This window comes from Lynx canadensis, chromosome A1 (genome assembly GCF_007474595.2).
Source record: "Lynx canadensis isolate LIC74 chromosome A1, mLynCan4.pri.v2, whole genome shotgun sequence".
Taxonomy (NCBI): domain Eukaryota; kingdom Metazoa; phylum Chordata; class Mammalia; order Carnivora; family Felidae; genus Lynx; species Lynx canadensis.
The window spans coordinates 107,766,924-107,785,901 of record NC_044303.2 but is presented as its reverse complement, the minus strand read 5'-3'; the positions used below and the strand labels follow the sequence as shown (position 1 = coordinate 107,785,901).

At 35.6% G+C, this 18,978-nt stretch overlaps 1 non-coding gene across 1 annotated transcript; it reads left to right on the top strand.

The window, feature by feature from the left end:
* The first annotated feature begins 15,042 nt into the window (after window positions 1-15,042).
* On the top strand, window positions 15,043-15,105 carry LOC115526781. The gene has a single exon (XR_003972757.1). It is a non-coding gene; the product is annotated as a U7 small nuclear RNA (small nuclear RNA).
* The last annotated feature ends 3,873 nt before the right edge of the window (window positions 15,106-18,978 follow it).

Below are 18,978 nucleotides of genomic sequence, written 5' to 3'. Positions count from 1 at the left end.
AACCAACAGGTACATGAAAAGGTGCTCAACATCACTGATTATCAGAGAAATGCAAATCAAAGCCAAAATGAGATATTACTTCATACCTATTAGTATTAAAAGAGAATTCAAACTTGGAGGACATTATGCTAAGTGAATTAAGCTAGAAAGCGAAAGACAAATACTACACAATCTCACTTAATATATGTAATCTTTAAAAAAAATGTCAAACTCATAGAAACAGAGACCATATAACTGGATGCCAGGAGCTGGGGGGTAGGTGAAATGAGGTGAAACTGAGTAAAGATTGCAAACTTTTAGTTGTAAGATAAATAGGTTTTGAGGATCTAATATAAAACATGGTAACTACAGTTGATAACACTGTTCTGTATAAGTGTAATTTGCTAAGACTGTGTAACTTATATGTTCTCATCAATCAATCAGTTAAAAAGGTGTTAATTAACTAGATGGGGTGGATCCTTTTCCACAGTTTATGTATATCAAATTACCATGAGGTACACTTTAAATATATTACAATTTTATCAATTATACCTCAATAAATATGGAAACATTTTTGAAAAAGGAAAAATAGATAAAACATTGTTAAAAAAGAAAAAGATGTAGGACTTATGCTACCTAACTTTAAGACTTACTATAAAGCTACAGTTGCCAAAGGGTAGGGTGTTGGCAAAAGAAGAGACCAAGAAATCAAGAGAAGTGAAAAGAGATTCCATGTATAGAGCCTTCATTGTGGACACAAGTGCTCAAGTAAATTAAACAGAGAAAGGTAAATCTTTTCAATAAGTCATGTGGGAAAACTGAATATCCATTGGGGATAAAAAAAAAACTTTGACACCTACTTCACACTACACTCAAAATTAAATCATATGTAAAAACAGAGAACAATAAAGCTATTAGAAGGAAATACAGGAGAAAAATTTTGTAATCTTGGGGGTAAAAGCAAAGATTTCTTGGCAAGGACACAGAAAGTAAAAACCATAAAAAAAGTAAAAGACTTTTAAAATTCATCAAAACTATAGGTAAAATCTAAAACCTTTTGCTCTTTAAGAAGTACTAGCAAGAAAGAGATTTTTTTATTATACATTTTTAAATTTTCATTAAAAAAATTTTTTTAACATTTATTTATTTTTGAGACAGAGACAGAGCATGAATGGGGGAGGATCAGAGAGAGAGGGAGACACAGAATCTGAAGCAGGCTCCAGGCTCCGAGCTGTCAGCACAGAGCCCGACACAGGGCTCGAACTCATGGACTGCGAGACCATGACCTAAGCCGAAGTCGGATCCTCAACCGACTGAGCCACCCAGGCGGCCCTAAATTTTCATTTTTTAGAGCGGGAACGAGTGGGGGAGGAGCAGAGAGAGAGAGAGAGAGAGAGAGAGAGAGAGAGAGGAGAGAATCTTAAGCACATTCATGCTCAGCGTGGAGCCCTATGCAAGGCTCTATCCCCCGACCCTGGGATCATGACCCGAGCTGAAACCAAGAGTCAATGCTCAACTGACTGAGCCACCCAGGTATCCCAACAAGAAATACATTTAAAAACCACAGACTGAAAGAAAATATTTATGACACATAAAATTGGCAAAGAAATTATATGCAGAATATTAAAAGATGCCTGCATCACCTAATTAAAAAGACAAGCCAATTTAAAAATCAGCAAGAGGGACGCCCGGGTGGCTCAGTTGGTTAAACCTCCAGCGTTGGCTCAGGTCATGATTTTGCAGATCTTGGGTTTGAGCCCCGCATGGGACTCTGCGCTGACAGTTCAGAGACTGGACCCTGCTTCGGATTCTGTGCCTCCCCCGCTCTGTCCCCCTCCCCCGCTCGTGCTCTGTCTCTCTCTCTCTCTTTCAAAAATAATAAATATTTTCAAAAATCAGCAACAGACTTAAGTCCTTCACAAAAGAAGCTATTTGTCAAGTACGCAATAATTTATTTTAAAAATGTTCAATATCACTAGGTATCAAGTAAATGTAAATTAAAACTGCAATGAGATACCACTGCTTACCCACTAGACGGATGGAAACGTGAAAGACTCAAAACACGAGTTTTGAAAAGGACATGGAACAACTGGAATCCTCAGGCATTGCAAGGCAAAGTGTAAAATGCTCCAACGATTTTAAGAATTTTAAGAAAACTGGCATTTTCTTGAAAAGCTAAACATACATTTATCCTCTCATCAACATTCCTAAGCATTTGGCTTCTATTTATCCAAGGGAAATCAAAGCATATATCTACAAAGTAGCTTTACATGAATGTTCATAACAGCTTTATTGATAATAGCCCCAAGCTGGAAACAACCCAGAAGACCATCAATAAGAGAAGAGATTAAAAAAAATAATAATGTCATATTCATACAGTCCAATACTTCTTAGTAATAAGATGGAAAGAATTACTGACACACACAAAAACATGGATGAACTGTGAAAATAGTATGTGAAATGAAATAAGCAGATACAAAAAAGTGCATATGTATGATTCCAACTATGTGAATTCTAGAATAAGCAAAACTAATGTATATGGCTAAAAATGAGATTAATGGCTAATCCTGGGAGATTGACTGGAAAGGGTGAGAAAGAGTTTCTACAATGATGGAAATGTTCTGTTTATTGATGCGGATTCATCAAAATAGACTGAATGGTACACTTAAGATCTGAGCATTTTGCTTTATGTAATCTTTAATGTGAAAATGGAAAAATAAAATGTAATTGTAAGGCAAAATTAACCCTGAAACTTTTTGTGTTACCATTCTGTTTTTTTTATATGTAATAATATATTTTAGCTTTACATTACCTGAGAGGATAAAGATCCTTAGTAAGGGAATAGTCTATAATAGTGTATCTATAATACCATATATAGTATATCTGTAATAGTACTAGTATTAACATCAGTGTTATGTGTTTTTAGTATTAGCTCAGTTAATCTACTAAGCTAATAACAAGATGTGTTTCATATAGTAAGAACTATACTACTATGTGTTTTTTGTTTGTTTGTTTTGGCTATAAACATTTCCAAAAACTGAGGAGGGAAAATGCTTTTCTTAGCTGACATTGTCTCTTTCTAGCAATACTACAATTATCCTTTTACAAAAAAGGAGACTAAACATAATGTGATAAATCAGGACCTTATTATAACAAACTATACATAATAAAAAAAACTATTTCAGTAATAACATTTTAAACACCCTAATGTACACAGTATAGTTCAACTCAACAATTCTTGATTGGATTCAATTTTGAAGAATTTCACAGCCACATCCAGGCAAATTAGTCAGGTGACATTTAACTGGCCTGACATTTCAATGGTTCTGGTTGAGTAAAACAAAAATACATTCCTGAAACTGTGCTTCAGGATCTACTGGAGTTGGGGAAAACCAAAATCAGTCCATTGGCATGGCAGCATTAATTTGTCCAACAGGTCCATTACTTTCTTAATTTTTATCTTAGCCATGGCCTCATGTCTTTCTGTCTCAAGGTATTTACAGGGCAAATCTCTTATAGGGAACTAATGAGCTAGAATAGCTTCATTTTGCACCAGACATGCTCAAGAGTGCCATCAGCTGGTTAGAAGACTAATGATCAAATTGCACACTTAGAACAGGTGGGTCTATGACCAGGCAAGCGATAAAAACATGATCTATGTAGAATGCAACCACAGTGTTTTAAGAAACTTTATGAGAAATAGGTTTAAACAAAGGCAAATATTACTCATTTTGTTCACATCAGTTTCAGAAGAAAGTCAAGCCCCCAGAGACAATCATCCTTACACTGTAATGCCAGGGTGTCAGTAACTTAAGCACATCAACAATTCATTAGAAGAAGCCAAAAGTAACACATACTTTTAATAAAAGACCTTTAGGAGATGATGTGCTGCAAATATTATGTTCCCAAGGGGCATGTGGTACAGATTATTAAAGATTTAAGGAATGAATGTAAGGTACTAGGTCCATTTTCCTTATTCATTTATTACCAGTGGAGGTTGTGTTTCACTGAAAGTATCGTGCTTAAGATTATGCATTTAAAACAATTATTTGATCTCTTTAATTCTCATAATGTCAGTCACTGTCATCCCAAGTACACCAAAGGATATCACTAGTTGGTCTTCACACTGGTTATGAGAACTCACACCATTTATATTTGCTTTAGACATCTTGCTTTTAGGATATCCTGAATTTCACCATTTCTGGAAACTAAGCATCAAGGAAGTCTGTTAATGTGCATTAGCTACCAAGTACCCCGACTGAGACTGCTACATTTTAAAGGCCAGAAATTTTAAGCGCCCAGAGCAAACTTCAGAAAATAAAATGTTTGTTCTGTGTAGCTGCTGAGCAACTTACTTGTTTAGGATACTGCAGGTTGTTTGGAAACACCTTTTGTTCCTCAAGCCCACATTAATCTTAGGTAAAATCAAGGTCATAAAGTTGCAACAAGTAGAAGCCTAGGACCCTAAGGAATCTAAATCACACACTCTTACTGATTCATTCATTCACTCAGCCGTCATTTAGTGAGCACTTACAATGAGCTAGGCATATTGTGCTCTTTGTCTACCTGCCTCATGTTTAAATGAATATTCACATAGGAAATTCCTCCATCATTAGGAGCAGCCTCTGTCCCCTTTTATATTTGTTCAAGAGTTTTAATTCCTGTAAGTGAAAAAAGCTATCACCAGTTCCAAAGTCTTTTCTGTTTCTACTAGGAAGCCCAGTGAAATGTAAGACAAATAAGAGGCTCATATCCTATGCCAATCTCCAGACATTCTCCAGGTTAGCATACACACGAAGCAATCCTCTATCCCTGGCTATTCTACTGTAACCTCATAAAAGTGAGATTGGCAAATGGATATTTTTGTTTTACCACAGTATATTTTTGAATGTTTATTGGCCAACACATTGATTGTTTTATTCTTGAAACTATAAAATAATTCTTGGGGCGCCTGGGTGGCGCAGTCGGTTAAGCGTCCGACTTCAGCCAGGTCACGATCTCACGGTCCGGGAGTTCGAGCCCCGCGTCAGGCTCTGGGCTGATGGCTCAGAGCCTGGAGCCTGTTTCCGATTCTGTGTCTCCCTCTCTCTCTGCCCCTCCCCCGTTCATGCTCTGTCTCTCTCTGTCCCAAAAATAAAATAAACGTTGAAAAAAAAAAAAAAAAGAAACTATAAAATAATTCTACTCAAAACTATTGTCCAGAAAGTGAAAAGTCACCCACAGTATGGTAGAAAATATTTGTAAATCATGTATCTGATGATGGACTTATTAACAGAATACATAAAGGACCCTTACAACTCAATAGTAAAAAGACCAAAAATAATGTTTAATGGTCCAACAATTTTAATAAACATGTCTCCAAAAAAGATATACAACTGGCCAATAAGTATATGAAAAGATGCTCAGTATCATTTGCTATTAAGAAATGCAAACCAAAACTACAGTGTGATACTTCACATCCACTAAGACGGCAATAATGAAAATGACAAACAACAAGTGTTAGCAAGGATCTGGAGAAATTGAAATCATCAAAAATTGCTGATGGGAACCTAAGATGTTATAGCTTCTGTAGAAAATAGTTTGGATATTCCTCAAAAACTTAAACATGGTGTTATTATATGACCCAGCAATTCTACTTCTAAATATATACTGAAGAGAAATGTAAACATATATCCATGCAAAAACTTCTACATGAATATTCATAGAATCGTTATTCACAACAGCTAAAAGGTGGAAAAAAGCCCAATGGACAACAGCTTATGTATGAATAAGTGAATATTATTCAGCAATAAAAAGGAATGAAGTACTGATATATGCTAAACATGAATAAACCTTGGAAACATGTTAAGTGAAGAACCATATTACAAAAGATGATGAACCATATTACAAAAGATGATGAACTATATGATTCCAGTGTTAAGAAATGTCCAGAAAAGGCAAATAGGTAGGGACAAAAAGTTGGTTAGTGACTGCTTAGAGGCAGATGGGAGAAAATGAGGGGCAACAGCCAATGGCTTCTTCTACAGGAGAGGAGGATGTCCTATGATTAGATTGTTAGGATGACTGTACAACCTTATGACTGTACATTGAATTGTATACTTAAAACAGATGAATTTTATGGTATGTAAATTATATCTCAACAAAACTATTATTAAAAGTTAAATTATTCTATTTCCAAAGCTTAAATTATCTATAAAAGAAAACACATCTGTATATTTTAAAGCAAACAATTTTAGATATGACACCAGAAGTAAAGACAACAAAAGCAAAAACAAACAGATGAGACTCCATCAAATTAAAAAGCTTCTACACAGGGGCGCCTAGGTGGCTCAGGTGGTTAATCATCCAATTTCAGCTCAGGTCGTGATCTTGCGGTTTCTGAGTTCTAGCCCTGCTTCGGGCTCTGTTGTGACAGCTCAGAGCCTGGAAGCTGCTTCAGATTCTGTGTCTCTTTCTCTCTGACCCTCCCTCACTCACACACTGTCTCTCTCTCTCAAAAATAAATAAACATTCAAAAAAGTTAAAAATTAAAAAAAAGCTTCTGCACAGCAAAGGAAACCATCAACAAAATGAAAGGCAACCTACTGGATTGGAGAAAACATCTGCAAATCATATATCTGAAAAGGATTAATATCCAAAATATGTAACAAACTTATGTAACTCAATAGCAAAAAAACAATCCTATTAAAAAATGGGCAGAACATGTAAATTGACAATTGTCCAAGAAGACATACAGATGACCAACAAACACATGAAAAGATGCTCAACATCACTCATCATTAGGGCAAATGCAAATCAAAACTACAATGAGATATCATACCATATTGCTATTAAAGAAGATAATTCAAAAGGTTATTTAAAAAAAAAGAGATAAAAAATGTTGGTGAGAATGGAGAAAAGAGAATCCTTGTGTACTGTTTTTGTAAATGTAAATTGGTATGGCCATTATAAAAAACAGTATGAAGCCTCCACAAAATAAAAATAGAACTATTATATAATCTGGCAATTCCACTTCTAGTATTGAACTGAAAAAAAAAAAAGCACTAACTTGAGAAGATTTATTCAGCCCCATGTTCACTGAAGCATTATTGAAGACAGCCAAGATATGGAAATAACCTAAGTGTTCACTGACAGAAAAATGGATAAAGAAGTTGAGGTATATATAAAAAGGATTATCATTTAGTCATAAAAAGAAGGAAATCTTGCCATTTCTGACAACATAGATGGACAATAAGGGTGTTAAGCTAAGTGAAAGGAGTCAGACAAAGACAAATACATGACTATAGCTTATATGTAGAATATAAAACAAAAACAGAAACAAAAAATCAAGCTCATAGATACAGATAACAAATAGGTAGTTGCCAAAGGTGAATGGCAGAGCATTACTAAAATGGGTAATGAGGGCTAAAAGATAAAAACTTCTACTTATAAAGTCATAGGGATATAATGTACATCATGATGGCTATCGTTAACAATATTCTATACAGTATAGTTGGAAGTAACTAAGAGAATAGATCTTTAAAGTCCTCATCACAAGAAAAAGTTTTGTAACTATGTATGGTGACAAATGTTAACGAGACTTATTGGAATTACTGTGGTGACTAGTTCACAATGCAGTATATATATAAACATAAAATCATTATGTTATTCACCTGAAACTAACATAATTTTATAGGTCAATTATAGTTCAGTAAAAACTAAATTTTATGTTTTTAATATTTATTTATTTTGAGAGAGAGATAGAGTGCAAATGAGCAGAGGAGGGGCAGAGAGAGAGAGAAAGAGAGAGAGAGAGAGACAGACAGACAGACAGACAGACAGACTCAAAGCAGGCTCCACTCGGTCAGTGCGGAGCCCAGCACAGTGCTTGATCTCATGAAGAGATCATGACCTGAGCCGAAATCAAGAGTTGAATGCTGACCCAACTGAACCACCCAGGCCCTCCAAAATAAGTAAATCTTAAAAAGCTCTTGGATATGAGCAAAAATGTCATGGAACACCAAAAGCCTACCCTTCCAGAGAAGCAATTAAAAAAAAAAAAAAAACTATCAAAAAATTTCAGAACTCCGCAAACTAACCAAAAGCTTGTAGCAACCTGAGGAGTACTTATTTAACAAAAAAGGCTGAATCTGAATAGGAAAATTGAGCTTTGTGGAATTTCAGTTTCACCTAGTATCATCCCCGGCTGCCTAGTATCATCCCCTGTTGACTTAAAAATAACAGCTGACATTCTCAGTTCCAGAGAAAACAAAACGGATCTCATTTGAAAACACTTTTTATTTTTTATTTTAATTTATCTGCTAACTCCCTGGAAGACTCGCTCAACAGGCTTGTTTTCACTTTACATAATTCAGAACTCACCTAATGCTAAAGCCTCTACAGTGGACATTTGTCAAAAAAAAAACTTACAGGCAAATGTTTTAGTCACTGCTGCCTGAGGCAATGGATTACAACTGGGGCAAGCAATAGACTAACCAAAAACGTTGACAGCAAAGTCCAGGGAATGTGATGCTTTGGGAAATTAGGGCTTTGAAAAGCACTGACATATTCCTGGAAATCTAGACTACATATATGCCCAAGTTGGGTGCAGGCTTGGGCAAGACCTGAGAAGGTCCAAAGTTCTCACTATTCCTGACTTTGAGACAGAGTTATCAACTGCCTAGTTGAGTGCTAAAATTTTTCCCAAAATATATAAAGAATAACCCCTCAAGGACTAGATATCTTGAAACCAGGCATTTTAAGGAAATCTCTGTGAAATCATTCACTGAGTACTAAGCAGAATAAACTTTGGTGGTCACATTGCACAACAAAGAATACAGATTTTACAAAATTAGTTCAGAAAGTCACCAAATAAATAAATAAATAAATAAATAAATAAATAAATAAATACAACTACAGTAAGAAGCAACATCAAACAATAGGGGAGGGAGAGAATCATATATTCAGAGATACCACATTATAATATTCATATTTTCCACTGTTCAACAAAAATTTATTAGGCATACACAGAAACAGTAAAATATAGTCCATACACAGGAGGAAAAATAAAAGAATACAAAGAAAATGTCCCTGAAGAAATCCAGACAAGGAACTTATTAGACAAACACCTTATATTGGTAATTTTAAGTACGTTCAAAGAGCTAAAGGAATGAATTTCTAATAAAGGAAAGCATAGAATTAAAATCTCAATAAACACAGAATAACAAAATGATGGAAATTATTCTTAAAAAAAGAACCAGATAGAAATTCTGAAGTTGAAAAGAGTGATAAATGAAAACTGAAGTGGAAATTTACTAGAAAGACTACTTTCATCAGAAAGAAGAAAGAAGCAGTGAATTTGAGGGCAAGTCAATTCAGATTATCTAGTCTGAGGAACAGGGAGAAAAATCAATGAAGAAAAATGAATATCACCTAAAAGGCCAGTGGGATACCATAAAGCATACAAACATATGCACTGTGAGAATTCTAGCGGGAGAGGAAAGAAACAAAGATGTTTACTTTGAGAGAGAGAGAGAGAGACAAAGAGAGAGAGAGAAAACAGGAGTCGGGAAGGGGCAGAGAAAGAAAGAGAGAGAATCCCAAACACGAACTGTGACATCATGACCTGAGCCAAAATCAAGGTCAGATACTTAGCTGACTGAGCAACCCAGGCTCCCCAAGAAACTTATTTTAGATTTAAGCACATACTAGGTTGAAAGCGAAAGAATGGAAAAAGATATTCCAAGCAAATACTAGCCAAAAGAGAGCAAAAGTGGCTATACTAATCTCAGACAAAATAATCTTTAAGACAAGAACTATTACAAGAGATAAAGGACATTATTTAATGATAAAAAGGTAAATTCACAAAGAAGATATAATAACCCCAAATACACATACATTAAACTTTAGAGCTCCTAAATATATGAAGCAAACATTGAGAAAATTTTGTAGACATCTCTACAAAAACAGGAGGAGAATTCAATCCCTCTCTTCCAGTAATGGATAGAACCGCCACACAGAAGATTAATAAGGAAACAGAAAGCTTGAACATTACAGAAAGATTAGACCTAAGAGACATTTACAGAACACTCCAACAGCAGAATACACATTTTCCCCAAATGATGTGAAATATTTTCTAGTATAGGCCACATGTTAGGCTGGAATGAAGGAAGTGAAAATCCAGTTGGGATGGGTTGAGAGAAAAATGGAGGGGAACATTTGGAGAAGGTGACCACAGACTCTCCTTTTAAGAAAGAGATCAGAGACTCTTCATGAAAAAGAGGCAGAAAAAATAATCCATTGCTGGAAGAAAGACATGAGAGCTATATACAGAGAATGTCATAATAAAGCAGAGAAAATACAAGGGACAACCTGGGAAAATAGATTTTGTTTTTAATTTAAAAAAAATTTTTTAATTTATTTTTGAGACAGAGAGAGACAGAACATGAGCAGGGGAGGGGCAGAGAGAAAGGGAGACACAGAATCGGAAGCAGGCCCCAGGCTCTGAGCTGTCAGCACAGAGCCCCATGTGGGGCTTGAACTCACAGAGTGTGAGATCATGACCTGAGGTGGTCAGACGCTCAACTAACTGAGTCACTCAGGCACCCCTGGGAAAATAGATTCTTAAGAAGAGAATAGAAGGATGGGCTTCAAACTACATTTGTTATGATTAACAAGTCAAAGACAGAGAATGTGGGTACAGATGCATAAAGGATGGTAATAAATCTGTTGGCCAGAAGATGAGGAAACTCCCATTTGAAATTTTCTATTTAATTTTAGATTACTGAAATGAAGTTACTAGCTAGATTGAGTGAAGATGGAGTCCTAGAAATCTGAGTAGAGAAAATATGATGGGATTAATTACTAGTGTTGATTGATCATTTGTGTTCAAAAATCAATAGTGAAAGTAGTCAACAGGTTTCTGTAATTTTCTCTACTTTAGTCATTAATATGATAAAGAAATGTAGACAAGAGACTGTTGGGTTCAATCAGAGGGGAAAAGTTACAGGGTAAGGAGAAAGAATAAACCAGATACTAAAGTCATTACTGACTCAAGATAGTGAGCTGGAGTTCAACACAGAATAGCAAGAAGCAGTATTAGCTGGTGGCAAAGACTTTTGCAATAAGCTTTAACTGAATGATGTTTTCAAAGTGTGCAGAAGGAGAAATGGTTTGAACATAGCAAGCAGACTGAAGTGTACAACAACGTTAACTTTACAACCTTAAAATCGTAACATATGAGGATAAGCAACCTCCACTTGAAAAAGGTGAAAAGGAAGTTGTGTCCTCAAGGAATACTCTGATTACAGTTAGTGCAAGATAATCAATGTGTCATTAGGGGAAGTTGAGATATTGCAGAATTACCTGCAGATCCATCCTCAGCTGCAGCAAGACAGAAGTCTTAGGAAGACTGGGGGTGGAAGACTGGTTTGAATAATCATTTGTAGAGAGCCATACAAAAGTGGTTTGTCTGGGTATTGAGGGATAACCTGGGATATCTGGCTAAATGTCAATGGTTCTCCAAGTGATGACTGAGTAGCAGAAAATGTTCTGTGTTAGGGTTAAAGTAGATAAAATGGAAAAATATCTGGGTAAAAAGGAGGCTTAAAGAATTCATCACAGGGAGAAAATCATACTAGGGTGTCAAATGTACTCAGCTCAGTATGAATTACACATTTATAAAGGATTGCAAATGATAGTTCGCCCTCCAGAGAACTACTGTATTTATCAAACGCTGTGTTTTTAAAAATACCTTTTCCTCTTTTATTCTCTCCGGTAATTTTACATGCGTATTTCCATTTGGTAGTAAATTAGCTTCCCGAAGAATGCACAGACGATCAATGTATTTCGTTAGAGAGGATGTCCAGGGTGTGAAACAGATCTATTAGAAATCCCAAGGCTTACATGTATATTAGAAGAATCAATCAAGGAAAAATGCTCTCCCTGGATTTTTTAAATTAATTAATTAATTTTTTTTGTTTCTTCTTAAAAGGCATAAGCTTATGAGAAGCCTTAACAACCAAATGTGAAATTGATGTCTAGTTTGGGGAACAGCAAATTTTTCAGCTGTATGTGGAGGCACACTAGGACAAACTGCCCCTAAATAAATCAGGATTGCTTTCTACAGTTATATATGCACCTGTGTAATAATTTGTTGTAGAATTTATAGTCCATAACTCCAAGTAGCTAGGCCATCTGTTCTACAGGAGAATTTTTATTCCTCAGAAACAAATCCAGAATTTGTAACCCCAAAATAGTAAAATGTATATTTACTTAGGATATCAGAAACTTGGAAAACATAAGGTTAATGTGATAAGCTATTATTGTTATAAATTTGTAAGTAATTGATAAAGTCTGTATCTCAGTTTACTTCTTTAAAGATTTCAGTTGATAGAACCAAAGAATGTTTATTAAATCCTACTAATAGCTAACAGTGAAAATATACTGCTTTACCGTGGTTTCTTTTCTCCATACTACTTCCCCATATTATTTAATAATGCAAAATAGTAGTCAAACGCCTGTTAATCTACCGTACTAGGTTAGGCATAACATATAGAAGTATCTGCCTTCTTGACTTCAAATGATCTTATACGAGGGAAGAAAACAAAAATCCACTAAATAGTTATTGAGTCTTTATGCCAGGCATTCATTATATCATTTAATCTTCACTATGTGAGGTTAATATTATTACAACATTCTTGTTCTACAGATAAAGGGGAAATATTTTTGAAGAAGGTTATCAAAGTTTTAGAATGTATACTTGTGCTTATTTTTTATTTTTATTTTTTTATTTAAAAAAAGTTTTTTTATGTTTAGTTTTGAGAGAGAGGAAGAGACAGAGCATGAGCAGGGGAGGGGCAGAGAGAGAGGGAGACAGAAACCGAAGCAGGCTCCAGGCTCTGAGCTGTCAGCGCAGAGCCCATCACGGGGCTCAAACTCACGAATTGCGAGATCAGGACCTGAGCTGAAGTCAGACGCTCAGCCGACTGAGCCACCCAGGTGCCCCTACTTGTGCTTAATTTTTTAAAAGTCAGGCAGATACCAGGTAACCCCTTAGGAACTCCCCACTCATCCAACAAAATGCAGTTGCAGAATAAATTAACTGCAAATTATCAGGAATTCATCACCCATTTTCTCAATTTTTATTAAAACAACTGTGGCAGTCACTGATTAATGTCAGTAGAAGGTATGGCCAGAAACATTCTGAATGGTTTTACAAATGAATACAGATTTAAATTAACATTGTGAACACATCCTTCAAAAATTGTGCCTTTTGCCCTATCCTGAAACACTCTAGATTTAAAATAAATGATCTTCTGTGCTAATCATGTAGCAAGCTATTTCCCATTCTCAAGTACACTTTTTTGATTCAAAGGAATGAAGTGGCCAGCCCAGGAGTGAAAAATCCATTTGCATCTGGTTTTATATTGTAATGTGGAATTCAAGTCTCATCAGCAGTTTGACATTTGGCTGCTTGAGTGTCCACCATTTTGCTAAATGCACTCTTTAGTCATCAAGATATTCAGGAAGACTTAAAAAAATCTATTTTTCCTATTGACATTTAACTTCTTTTGGACAGTTCATAATAACCACCAAATAAGGTAAGTGTACTATTTTATTAACTTTCTTTAATAAGCCTGCCTAAAGTTTATACAAAACCATAAACAAGGTTTGATGTTTTAGAGCTAGTTGCATTAATAATAATAATTTTGGGGCGCCTGGGTGGCGCAGTCGGTTAAGCGTCCGACTTCAGCCAGGTCACGATCTCGCGGTCCGTGAGTTCGAGCCCCGCGTCAGGCTCTGGGCTGATGGCTCGGAGCCTGTAGCCTGTTTCCGATTCTGTGTCTCCCTCTCTCTCTGCCCCTCCCCTGTTCGTGCTCTGTCTCTCTCTGTCCCAAAAAATAAATAAATGTTGAAAAAAAAATAATAATAATAATTTTAAAAAGCTGACTTGGTTGATTGTTTAAAAAGAGGGAAAAAATGCAATGTACCAATTCCAGTTGTTTTTCCTGTGCTTTAAATATATTTAAGGTAAGATTCCTAAAAATTACAAACTATTCCCTTAAACTTCTTGCATTAATAAAAACATTAAAATTATAAACTTTATTTTTTAGATAAAGTGGATTTAAACTTTTTCCATTAGAAGAGAATCTTTAAAATATTTAGAAAAGTTTCACCAATATTCTGGAAATCACTATAAAAACTATTCTATGGATATGGATGTGAAGAAATTCTAAGGTAAGATATTTCTTTTTTATAAGGATGCTAAAATATGACTTTAGTTTACTTGAAAGGTGAAATATTGGTTGACAACTGCTTTGAAGTTTAAAGTATGAGGCTTAAATTAATTGTGTATTTTTTTCCCTGCACATTAGTATTAGTTAAGAAAAATTATACACAACTCTGACACTTCAATAACCTTAAATAAGGTGAATTAATTTATTTTAAGAATTTTTACTTTATATCAGTACATTGAACTTTTAGAAAGGAAGTATTATAGATTTTTTTCCCCATGGAAAGTGAAATATATCTTAAATTATAAATACTGATAAGCAAAGCAAATTTTAGAAAAAGAAACCCAGGGGCACCTGGGTTGCTCAGTTGTTTAAGTGACTCTTGATTTGAGCTCAGGTCAAGATCTTGTGGTTGTTGTATTTAACCCCATGTTGGACTCTGTGTGGAGCTGAGTGTGGAGCCTGCTTGAGATTCTCTCTCTGTCCCCTCTCCCCTGCTTGCACTCTATCTTTAAAATAAAAATTTTTTAAAAATTAAAAAATTCAGAAAAGAAACACAATATGGAATATACCAGGTACAGAAGGCCTGTAGAATTTTCAAAAATTGTCACATTCAAAAACATTCAGGCATTACTAGTCACGATTTCATTTACACTGTATGATCTGTTGGCTATTTGTTAAACATTATGGTATGGTTCAGAGTGTTCCACTCTGGTCACATAAGAAATGTTTTACAAAGAATGCTAAGTCAGCATTTTAATAGTTCTTAGTAATGTTAATGCCTGGCAGCAACACCTTGGGAAACAGCAACATATGTACATACATTTTAAAAGAGCAAATTCAAGTGTTACAGCTCTTTTAGCTCTTTTAGAATTTGTCTAGCAGGTTTTCCGGTCTTTACCAAAAGACCCCCTCCAAAAATAAATAAATAAATAAATAAATAAATAAATAAATAAATAAATAAATAAATAAAAGAGCAAATTCAGGTCCGTCTGTGGAGTTCAGTGACAGTTTCCTTAGTTTATTACCAAGTCACAGGTGTATCATTTTTAATTTGTTTGGTGGAAAATAAAGGTTAGCTATTTAAAACTTAGAAAACTACCTTATGACCCTTAAAATCTCCTCGTTTTTCTTTTGGAACCCATTAAGAAACTTCCAGAAAGCAACTTAAGAAGAGCCATGAACAAGGCCAGTTAGGTACTGTGACTTTATTCCTTAAGAATTAGTTTGAGTGATGTTTCTGGTTTAGATTCTTACAGACATATAATTACAGTGTGGAGGTTCCTCAAAAAAATTAAAAATAGAACCACTCTATGATGTAGCAATTGCACAACTAGGTATTTATCCAAAGGATACAAAAATGCTGATTCAAAGAGGCACACGAACCCCAATGTTTACAGAGCACTATTGACAATAGCCAAATTATGGAAAGAGCCCAAATGTCCATCAACTGATGAATGGACAAAGAAGATGTAGTATATATATTCAATGGAATATTACTCGGCAATGAAAAAGAATGGAATCTTGCCATTTGCAACAACGTGGATGGAGCTAGACTGTATTACACTAAGTAAGTCAGCTGGAGAAAGACAAATATCATATGATTTCACTCATTTGTGTAAGATACAAAACAGATGAACATAAGGGAAGAGAAACAAAAATAATATGAAAATAGAGAGGGAGACAACCATGAGAAACTCTTACATACAGAGAACAAACTGAGGGTTGCTTGGCGGAGTGTTGGTTGGAGGGGAAGGGCTGAAGGGGTGAGGGGCACTAAGGAGGACACTGATTGGGATGAGCATGGGTGTTACATGTAAGTGATGCATCACTATATTCTATTCCTGAAAAAATATATACATATATTTTTATCATAAATAAATAAATAAATAAACAAACAAACAAACTTTAAAGAAAAACAAGCAGACATTTGAAAATTGAAAAAATTACATTTTTCTCAATTTTCTCTATTTTAAAATTCTATGTTATAATTATTTTTCTGATCATACCAGAGATACATGTTATAAATAGAAAAATCAGAAATTACAAAGAATAAACATAACATATACTAATGAAACTAAATATGTTAAATAAAATATACTAAATGTAATAAAAATAACACTGCCCATCTTCCTTTAACACAGAGATAGTGTGAACATTTTTATTTATTAATTAAAGATCCTTGCTTAAATGTCACTGCTTTGTAGCCATAGCATTTTTCTTACCAAGGACAAACTTATTCTCCCTATTTTTCTAGATATGATTTCAGAGGAACAGGAAAAGGTGGCAGAGCAATGCAGAAGACCATTCCCACAGAAAACATGTCACTTAGCGTGAAACTAGTTACAGGAGGGAAGTCACGATATCAAAAAAAAAAAAAAAAAAAAAAATTCCCATGTTTCCTTTCCAGCCTGTGAAAGCATCCTAGCAAAACTGTAAAGATGTAAATTCTCCAAATGGTTTTGTATTTCTTTATTCTTGCTCTAGTAAGAAGACTTGAATTGAAACCCATGGCCATTTCTTCCATGATCCCTTGGTCCATATACATTCTTTTACATTTATGGAGAACACTGGATACTCTGATTTTATTACAGTTTAATGCTTTGAATTTGAAATGATGCCTTATGTGACTCTCCAAAATGGACAAGAAATTTGATATTAAGAAAAGTTGTAGGAAAAGTGAAGAGGAAGTTAAAGAGTTGTTTTTGAATACAGTGATACCTCAGGAAATGAATTTTCTGAGATTAAAGTTTCCTTTGAATGATGAGATTCATTGTTAACACACTAAACCAGTAAATCAAATGCAACAGAGTTGTCCAAATATGTGACTTGTGGCAACTTCCTTCTGCTTTGCCTCAACTGAAAATAAACTGTGAATAGCCTTGGACAAGAAAATAAAGTTGAAATATTTGTTTTCTTGGTAACAGCCTCTTCTTTTTTTCTATTGGAGTCCCACTATCATCTTATTTTCCTCACTCTCACTAACATGATGCATAGAGACAGAATTTGATAGAACCACTTATGTTTATTCATTTATCTACTGATTATATTTCAGTGTAATTTTCCCCACTTTATATATTAAATTAAAGGAATCTAGAGTTTGCATATTAGGTCTTTTATCTCTACTTGTAGACTGAGACTTTTTATCTATCTTGCAATAATTTTTAATTAACAGATAGGGAGTTAATAAATGAGAGAGATCCAGGGGCAAGTAGCAATTCTAAAATCATGTGTGGCCTGCTCAAATGTGCTTTCCTAAAGACAAGAAAAATCTAGTTTTTCAGGGTGGTTCCATTTTCCACTGATGCAAAGACCCAGTCTTAGACTATGGTGCTAGAAGGCCATTTTGGGGAACCGCCAGCACCATTTTCTACCATGTGCTTCCGTGAAGATTTGGATCTCTCACTAATGACTGTGATGTCTCCCCCAGAACATCCCATCCCTCCAGACCTCCACGCTACTTTAGTTTGGCATCCCTGGCATGTGGAAGACTCCTAATAACTCTTCTTAACCTTCTCGTGCTTCAGACGTTCCCAGATACGTATGTGATACCTTTCCAAATATCTGGGTCAGAAGATGTACTTATTTTAACCCTCTGCCCCTTGTCCCCATGCCTAAGCCTATTTATTTATCTAACTCAAAGTATCCCCAAGAGGCCAGGTAGGCATTCCTACATTCTTGGGTTATAATGGCATCTTTTTTCTGTATTTTTATTGTTAAATAAGCAATGGGGTGTGGTATTTAAGTTAGGCCAGGCATATATATCATAGACATCCGGGGTGACTGGGTGTCTCAGTCGGTTGGGCATCCGACTTTGGCTCAGGTCATGATCTCACAGCTGGTGAGTTTGAGCCGCGCATCAGGCTCTGTGCTGAGAGCTCAGAGCCTGGAGCCTGCTTTGGATTCTGTCTCCTCTCTCTGCCTCTCCCCCGACCCTGCTTCAAAAACAAATATTAAAAAAATATCATAGACATCCAATAACAGTAACAAACTGTGTAAGACTTTTATAATATTTAACTTACACTGCACCTTGTGTATACAGATAAAATTCACTTTATTTTGCCAGTAAACATTCTGGTGACTTCTCCCTGAGCCACTACCTTCCTGTTAGTGAGGACAAACACCAACCTATAACTAGTCCAAGCTTAGTTTGCCTATTAATTTAAAAGTAACTTAACACACCAGTGTTCAGACTCTTTTACATAAAAATTCTTGGATTCTCTGAGAATTTTCTTCACTGACACTACAGGATGGTTTGAGAGAGGTACAGAAGGTCCTAAGCCCTGCTTATGATACCCTTAGCATTCTCTGGTTTTGGGGATGAGGGTTCACTTGGATGTGCTTCTCCTGCTGGACAATCGTCCTCCAATCCTAATCTGGGCTCTCTGTTTTAGTCAGGTCTTGGTAGTCGTTACTTGTCACCCTCAGTCTCAGTTCCCATTGGGGCCACAGACACTTCTGAATTCTGCCTGGGGTTTCCAATGGCCCCACAGAGGTCCATCCTGTCACCACCATCGCACCTCACTCTAATTCATCAACACTCCAGTGTAAGTGCCACAGCCAGACTCTCAGCTGCTTCTGGGTCACATCTGTGTGTGATGGGAAGTCTCTACTTATGCCCAATCTCTCTGTTTTGCTTGATGTGGCCGTGACCCGGCCTGGAACAGCAGCAGCCTATGATAGAGCCTTTTTTCCAGGGACTTCAAGACTGTGTGTATGGTGGGGGTGTGTATGTGTGTGGTGTATGAGTGTAGTATGTGAGTGTATGTGGTATGTGTGTGAGGTA